This window comes from Pollachius pollachius (genome assembly GCF_949987615.1).
Source record: "Pollachius pollachius genome assembly, chromosome: 2".
NCBI classification, from domain to species: Eukaryota; Metazoa; Chordata; class Actinopteri; order Gadiformes; family Gadidae; genus Pollachius; species Pollachius pollachius.
The window spans coordinates 52,154,264-52,162,893 of NC_136935.1; positions in this window are offsets into that span (position 1 = coordinate 52,154,264).

Here is an 8,630-nt window from a genome sequence, read left to right on the forward strand (position 1 = left end):
CCATCCCATCACAATGAATGGGCCTCTGTGGCTCTGTTGACCCCCATGCAGCGATCCAGCAGGCAGCTGGCCCTAAGTGAGACAAGGGGTCTGTCAGCCAGAGGCAGCGCAGGCTGATCTGATGTCTGGTGAGGACCGCTGTCCTGCCTGGCCTTTCCTCTGCCGCGCCTGCAGGAAGCAGCCCCATTGTCCTGGGAGAGGAAGTGGCCTTACACGGGCCGGACTACTGTATTGGTGGAGAGGCCAGTGCATTATTGATGGCAGCTTCCAACTGGTAGACATACACACACACACACACACACACACACACACACACACGCAAGCACGCACGCACACACATGCAGCAGATGCGGAGGCACGCATGCATGAACACAAACATACAGTAGTCACAAATGCATGCATGAATGCACGCACATACACAAAAACAAATACACACATACATACAATGTCACACACACACACACACACACACACACACATTTACTGTAGTCTGTCAACTCAGGATGATTGTGGAACAATGGACAACAGAAGTATTGTTGCTCAACAATGGAAAGAAACAAGAAACAATACTAATTGACGTGACTCAATTTAAGATATTTATTTATATATCCGTTTTGATATATAAATAACAGATTGTTGTTGGATTAATGACATCCAAAAGTATATCGCATCAACGTTGTTATTCCAAATGCAGGATATCTCTGCAGTGTGTATTTATAACACTAGGGGTCGACAGTGAGACGCCGTAGTGTTCTTTGTGCACTAAAGCTCCAAATGTAAAGCATAATGAAATAATAATTGAGGAAAAAAATCATTATTTCAAAGTGGTGTGGAATAATTCTGAATTTTCTTTTGGATTTCTTGTTCTGATACATTTCTGTAAGTGTACTGCTATATTATTTTACTGACATGTTTCTGCATTTATTCCCAGTGCATTTTTTATAGAATATACATACAGTATATTCTCAACCAAATGACACATTTCTTAGGTAAATAATTTGCAGTCTCTTAATTAGTTTTTGATGCAATAGGCCTACTGCAAAGAACAATTATATGGAGCTACCAGATACCGCACATCATGTTGGCACTCATTATACTTCTAGGTTTCAATGTATCATATATTGTGATAAGAGAGTCTATGCATTGATTTAAGAATATATATACATATATATATATATATATATATATATATATATATATATATATATATATGGTTTGGGCAGGGGGTTGATTTGAGGATAATTATTAGAGCGAACTATGATGCTTTTACTTTATTAGTAGTAGTTCATGATTCCGGGTGTTAAACTACACCTCCCAGCAGCCCTTGCGTCGCAGTGAAATGACCACTGACACAGACCGCGTCCTGACAGCTGAGCTCCAAGTTGTGCGGGAGGAAAGCAGTCAGCTGTGGCGACCCTGGACCAGCGGAGGACTTAAAGCAGTAAGTTACCACTAAGTTATCTCTGTCTGTATCTGCGGGGTCTCCACGCACACGTCAACATTAAGAGGTCCTGCTTTAGTTTTATTCAAACCAAACCCGATCCAAGGAGAGTTTCCATCGCCGGGGGGGTCGGAGGAGGAAGTGGACGATCCGCCCGCTTTATATATGTGTGTGTGTGTGTGTGTGTGTGTGTGTGTGTGTGTGTGTGTGTGTGTGTGTGTGTGTGTGTGTGTGTGTGTGTGTGTGTGTGTGTGTGTGTGTGTGTGTGTGTGTGTGTGTGTGTGTGTGTGTGTGTGTGTGTGTGTGTGTGTGTGTGTGTGTGTGTGTGTGTGTGTGTGTGTGTGCGTGTGTGTGTGTGTGTGTGATGAAAGCTGTAATAACATCCAGGTTAAATGATTAGTTTGATATCTAGGTTATGTTATTAGTTTGATATCTAGGTTAAATGATCAGATTGACATCTTAGCCTCTTGTATTATTGATCATTATCGATAACCACTTCCTCACTGCTATCAGCCTTCCGATCACCAATCAATTGATCACATCAGCCAAGTGCTTTACTCTCAGTCAGAGATAGAGTGTACATAGATACTGACACAAGGCATAATGGCTGGGTTTGTGTGAATATTAGACCTACCATTCATTCTCAACTATCAGTTCCAATACTGTTTTAATTGAACCTGTGAATCAGAATCCAAACCCAGTAAAGTGTGATTGTAGCCCCAGACTCTGAATCAGAATTAATTGCCAACACAATTATCTTGGAGTAGTTTCATTGGGTCGCTAATTGGAAACTTTTTGCTACTGGAAATTGCACAAAGGAAAGCAGATGTTGTAAAAACTGTAAGAACTCTGCTGTTTGTCCACAGTTACACCATCTGGTCTAGGTCAATAAGTAGTAGATCCTTTCTGAGGATCTTTCCTAACCTCTGCACCCGACAGTGATATATTTTTTCACGTACTTCTGACAAATTTACTTATTGTAAGTTGCTTTGGATAGAGCTAGCCTGCTAAACACCCTGAATGTAAATTTAAATGTTATGGAAAAAAATACTATTTTTCTAAACAAATTGGGCTTATTCTGCCTGTTTAGTGATATTGTTATTATGAGCATGGTGTATGTATCTGACATGATAGCCTAGCTACTTAAAACCTTCTTCATTGTCATGTTTGTAAGGTTGTTCTCACTACAGAGAGGCTGGGTAGAGTGAACAGGCCTCATCGCTGCGCCAAACCATGAATGAAACCAATTCCTGTGACTCACACACATGTAGGAATGACTTCATGTCCCATACCACTCTGTCAAACACATCTCTCTCTCTCTCTCTCTCTCTCTCTCTCTCTCTCTCTCTCTCTCTCTCTCTCTCTCTCTCTCTCTCTCTCTCTCTCTCACACGGGCATGTCGCGGCATGTGGCTCAGGAGGCAGAGCGGGTCGGCTGGTAACAGAAGGGTTGCTGGTTCGATCCCCGGCTCCTCCTAGAGTGTCGAGGTGTCCCTGAGCGAGACACCCCCCCCCCCCCCCCCCCTGACTGCTCCTGACCAGCTGGCTGTCGCCCTGCGTGGCTGACTCCGTCACACCGTCGGTGTGTGGATGTGTGCGTGAATGTGTGGCAGTGTTGTAAAGCACTTTGAGGGGCCAATAGTTAGAATAACGCCGTATAAATGCAGTCCATTAAAAAAAAGAAAAAAAAAGAATCTTTCTCTCATTCTTTCATAATGTGGTCTTAGCAGTGGAAAGTTGAAGAGCATGCAGATATAAGCTGAGAAGCCTTCACATCCTCTTCATTCAGGCTCCCAGACTCTCAGGGTTTGAACCCGGGTATGAGTGCTAGAGCCTGCTCACACACACAGCATGTTGCGGCCTCGCCCGCTGACCTGACCGGGCATCTCCGGCCTCTCTGGTATTTTGGTATTCACTCTCTCCCCTCTTTCTATTGATCACTGCTGATGGGTCTAGATATAGCTCCCCAGTTGTCAGAGTGACTGTAGGGCCATAAAAACTGACCTGCAGAATCTCCCACCGCAGACAAGGCTGTCTGTCACGCTCTGGCTGTCTGTCTGTTGTGCTCTCTCTCTCTCTCTCTCTCTCTCTCTCTCTCTCTCTCTCTCTCTCTCAGGTCTCTATCGCTGCTGTCTGCTAACAATGGAGGCCCGTGTTTGTTCAGTTGATGTCATCACATCCTGCCTTTTGTCATCAGACCGGGCGTTTGCATTATGACCTTTGAACAAAATGGAGATTGTTTTATTGTCGTTAAATTACATCTGCTTGGTGTTTCCCACAGACTCCTTATTTTTCTATGATCTCCAGACCCTACCGCCTGGGTTTAGGGTCGGTAATGCTTCATAACGGGGATGAATCTAGGTGTGCCTGCTTTTGGACGCTTATAAACTTTAGTAAGCGCCCGATTCCTTCTGTCTCACCAGGTGAGTGCTATCATCAGTGTCTTATCAGGCTGTCTCTGGTGGAGACGTCTGTTAATGGTTAAACCAGACACAGCTCAGGAGTACTTTGTCTCTATGCAGTGGAAACACCGAGCGGCCGAGAGCTAGTTCTGCTCTCTGTAACCTCCCAGACGGTCACATAGATTCACATGTCTGGTTGGCTGGTAACCAGAAGGTTGCTAGTTCGATCCCCGGCTGTGTGTCGAGGTGACCCTGAGCGAGACGCCCCCCCCCCCGACTGCTCCTGACCAGCTGGCTGTCACCCTGCGTGGCTGACTCCGCCGTCGGGGTGTGAATGGGTTTATGAATGGGTGAATGTTAGGCAGTATTGTAACGCGCTTTGAGCGGCCGCTGGTTATGAAAGCGTTATTTATGCAGTTGGTTTACCATTTACTTATTTCTGACCTCCTGGGTCTGATTAATGTTTGACAGTATGTCACCGTGGAAACCTTTAACCACAGGGTTGATGCTTCTATGGATTTCTTTAGAGTAACGACTAGACAACCAGAGTGTGATTGTGCTAGCTTGTTAGCATGTTTGGAACATGAATGCTGTGCTCTTGCTGTGACCTTTTGGGGTGTCAATTAACCTCATATAGAGAGGCTGCTGATAGCCTCATATAGAGAGGCTGCTTATAGCCTCATACAGAGAGGCTGCTGATAGCCTCATACAGAGAGGCTGTTGATAGCCTCATACAGAGAGGCTGTTGATAGCCTCATAGAGAGAGGCTGTTGATAGCCTCATATAGAGAGGCTGTTGATAGCCTCATATAGAGAGAGGCTATTAGAAGCGCCTGGTTGGGACTTGAAGGTAATTTGTTTTCGTCAGTTCATCAGTTCATCAGTTCCTCCTTTCACATATTTTGCCACTGTTGTGATATCAAAGTTGTTCCATGAAGTCCAACCTTGACTCCCACATTCTGAACACAAACCTCAAGCTTTGGCCTTGATGAAAGGTTACAAAAAAGATTTATGCTGAAGTTGGTAATGATTAAAATGAACTAAACGTAACCCTTTAATGAAATACCTTTGTGTTCAACCACACACACGGTGGACGTAGTGCGTTTGTGTGTGTGTGATTGTGCGTGTGTTAAGCACAGCGTTCGGCTCTGAATACGTGCCTGAGCGCACACTCCTGGTTTTAAAGGGCGAGAGGACGACTCACAGGGTCCGTCTAGATCGGAGTGCAGACAGGTGCTTATCTCATAACACACACGCAGACACACGACCATAACACACACAGACACATGACCATAAAAGTAAAAGTTAAAGTTCACCTGGACCGTTTCCACATTGTCCATCAACAACATAAGACCACTAAATATCCTCTCTCCAGAATTGTATAGTGGTTCTACATTTACATTTAGAGGATTTTGCTCACGCTTTTATCCAAAGTGACTTTAGCCATTCATTCACACATTCATACACCGACGGCGGAGTCAGCCCCCCAGGGCGACAGCCGGCTGGTCAGGAGCATTCAGGGGGGGGCGTCTCGCTCTGGGACACCTCGACACTCAGCTACGAGGAGCCGGGGATCGAACCAGCAACCTTCAGGTTACCAGCCGACCCGCTCTGCCTCCTGAGCTACTGCCACCCTTTTCTATCTCTTTACAAACTCTATAAAGCGCTTTATGTATACCATATGAGACATAAACACACTCTGATGTGAAGTCACTCAGAGGTTATCATGGGAGCTACTCTTGTGTGATATAGATCTTCATTAATGCAGGGGTTTGTAGGTCTGTGTCCGAGAGGCTAAGAGCATTCGTAGACCTTAGTGCCGCTCTAACCGGCCTTATCGTCTAATCAGAGTGTTCCCGGAACGCTCTTTAAAGAACTGAAGACTAGATGAAAGCATTGCTCTATTCGTCGATGGTAAGACTAAGTTAGGAAACCAAGCTTTTAATCCGCGGTCTCTTTGATCGCATCCCAGACACTGAATTTAAATTGAATTGCTTTGAAGGAGAATCCAGTTTACTATGTTTTACAAAAGTTTATATCATAACATAAAATATCCATTTACAAAATTGCTTGCGTCCACTGATTTTGCGCATTTAAGAGCATGATTATGATCAGCATCATTACCTTTGTTCTTGTGATCGTATAAGATGGGCATACATTGGGTGTAAACTGGCCATGGTCATTTCATGGCCAAGCACCTTCTAATGAAGACTTATAGAGTGGCAAAGTCACGCCCCTTCCGGTAGAGCCCATGGGACCTATGAGATCGAAAAATATGAATGGGTTTCAATGGAGAGAAAGTAATTATTTTCTGGTCCCAGTCTTTATATGCCCCGGATTACACATATGTTGTTTGTGGATTTAAATGATAATTTTTCATGCAAAGAAAACTAAACATTTTGTAAAGAAGTTTGGTAATATTGGGTTTTTTTTCAAGGGGAGGATAAAAAGCATTGAAAGAGGTGAAAACCATTATAAGTCAGGGCATGTGGAGGGTTTCAGTTATGCCGATGGGGAGATTGTCGGTCTTGTCCGCGCCAGTCGCAGGGAGCTTGACGTCACATACGAGACATGTAGTCTTACTCATTGTGTTTCTCTACAGCCTTTAACTGAACAATTGCACAATAAACGGTCAAACTCTTGAAATGAAAAATGATCATTTAAATCCACTAACAACATACAGTATGTGTAATCCGGGGCATATAAAGACTGGGACCAGAAAATCATTTCTTTCTCTCCATTGAATCCCATTCATATTTTTCGATCTCATAGGTCCCATGGGCTCCACCGGAAGGGGCGTGACTCCGCTGTACAGCGAGTGTGTGTAGGATTCATTCAGACTTAGTCACTGCAAAGATTTTTTCTTTCTAGGCAAAGACGAAAGTTCAGCACTGGACCTAATTGAGCTGGTTTCACTCAGTGGAGGAGTCCTACTGTGAAAAGACTGTTGAGCTGGCTTCACTCAGTGTCTCGCTGTGAAAAGACACCTAATACCTTCAGTGTTCCCCTCCCTGTGTGGCCATCATTCAACCCCCTCCACCTCTTATTCTTTCTCCTCTACCTTGGCCCTGGGGAGGGAGGGAGGGAGGGAGGGAGGGAGAGAGAGAGAGAGAGAGAGAGAGAGAGAGAGAGAGAGAGAGAGAGAGAGAGAGAGAGAGAGAGAGAGAGAGAGAGAGAGAGAGAGAGAGAGAGAGAGAGAGAGAGAGAGAGAGAGAGAGAGAGAGAGAGAGAGAGAGCACAACAGACAGACAGCCAGAGCGTGAGAGAGAGAGACTGTAATGCTTTGGCAACACTGTTTGGTTTACCAATAGTCATGCCAATAAAGCTTTTTTGAATTTGAATTTGAATTTGAGAGAGAGAGAGAGCTTTTCTTTCAGCTTGTGTGAACAATTTAAAAGTCACTCATTAGTTTGCATTTTTTAAACAGTAACATTTTCACTTTTCTTCATTTGGCTTTTCTTTGCTCTGTTTCCAATCTGCCTTTCTGTTGTGTTGTGTTATTGTGCGTGTAACACAACCCTTTTCAATGGGCTCAGGCTCCAGTGTGTATCGTTCTGAGTGTATTAGCCAGTTAGCCCGCGGCGTAAAGGAGCTAATCTCGCGCCACGGTGCCAAGCCGTTTGTGTGCGACAGCATTTGGCTCGCTGCTCGACAAACAAAAGGGCTTCATGTGGCTGCCAAAAGGGATCATACACACTCTGCACACAATACACATGACACACACAACACACACAACATGCACACAACGCACACCCCTCTGACCGGCCGACGACAGAGGGCCCGGCCCCTCGCTGGGTGGAGTTTGTTTATTTATGTCGGAGCCTGAGGGCGGCAGTACAGATATAACCTGGAGCATGAGAAACCTCCCAGACACATACAGCCTACGGAATCTACCAGGGCCGGAATATTACTGTCCCCCCAGGACGCCTCATCTCCCCTCCTCTCCCCCCGGCCTCCCTCCCTCCTCCCCCCTCCTCCCTCCCTCCTCTCCCCCCGGCCTCCCTCCCTCCTCCCTCCCTCCTCCCTCCCTCCTCTCCTCCCTCCTTCCTCCCTCATCTCCTCCCTCCTCCCTCCCTCCTCTCCCCCCTCCTCCCTCCCTCCTCTCCCCCCGGCCTCCCTCCCTCCTCCCTCCCTCCTCCCTCCCTCCTCTCCTCCCTCCTTTCCTCCCTCCTCCCTCCCTCCTCTCCTCCCTCCTCCCTCCCTCCTCACCCCTCTCCTCTTCCCTCTCCTCTCTTCTCCCCCAGCCTCTCCTCCCTCCTTTCCTCCCTCCCTCCCTCCTCTCCCCTCTCCTCTCCCCTCTCCTCTCCTCTCCCCCCAGCCTCTCCTCCCTCCTTTCCTCCCTCCTCTCCTCCCTCCTCTCCCCTCGCCTCTCCCCTCTCCTCTCCTCTCCCCCCAGCCTCTCCTCCCTCCTTTCCTCCCTCCTCCCTCCCTCCTCTCCCCTCTCCTCTCCTCTAACCCCAGCCTCTCCTCCCTCCTTTCCTCCCTCCTCTCCTCCCTCCTCTCCTCCCTCCTCTCCCCTCTCCTCTCCTCTCCCCCCAGCCTCTCCTCCCTCCTTTCCTCCCTCCTCTCCTCCCTCCTCTCCCCTCTCCTCTTCCCTCTCCTCTCCTCCCTCCTCACCCCCCGGCCACTCCCCCCCCGACAGCTCCGAGTGGAGGGGGGGGGGGGGGGGGGGGCGGAGAAGGGGAGGGCTGGAGGGAGGGGGTGTAGGGGGGAGGAGAGGCTGAGGGGCTCGCTGTCACCCAAAGCACTCAACTGATTAGAAAGGTGTGTGTGTGTGGATGCGTACGTG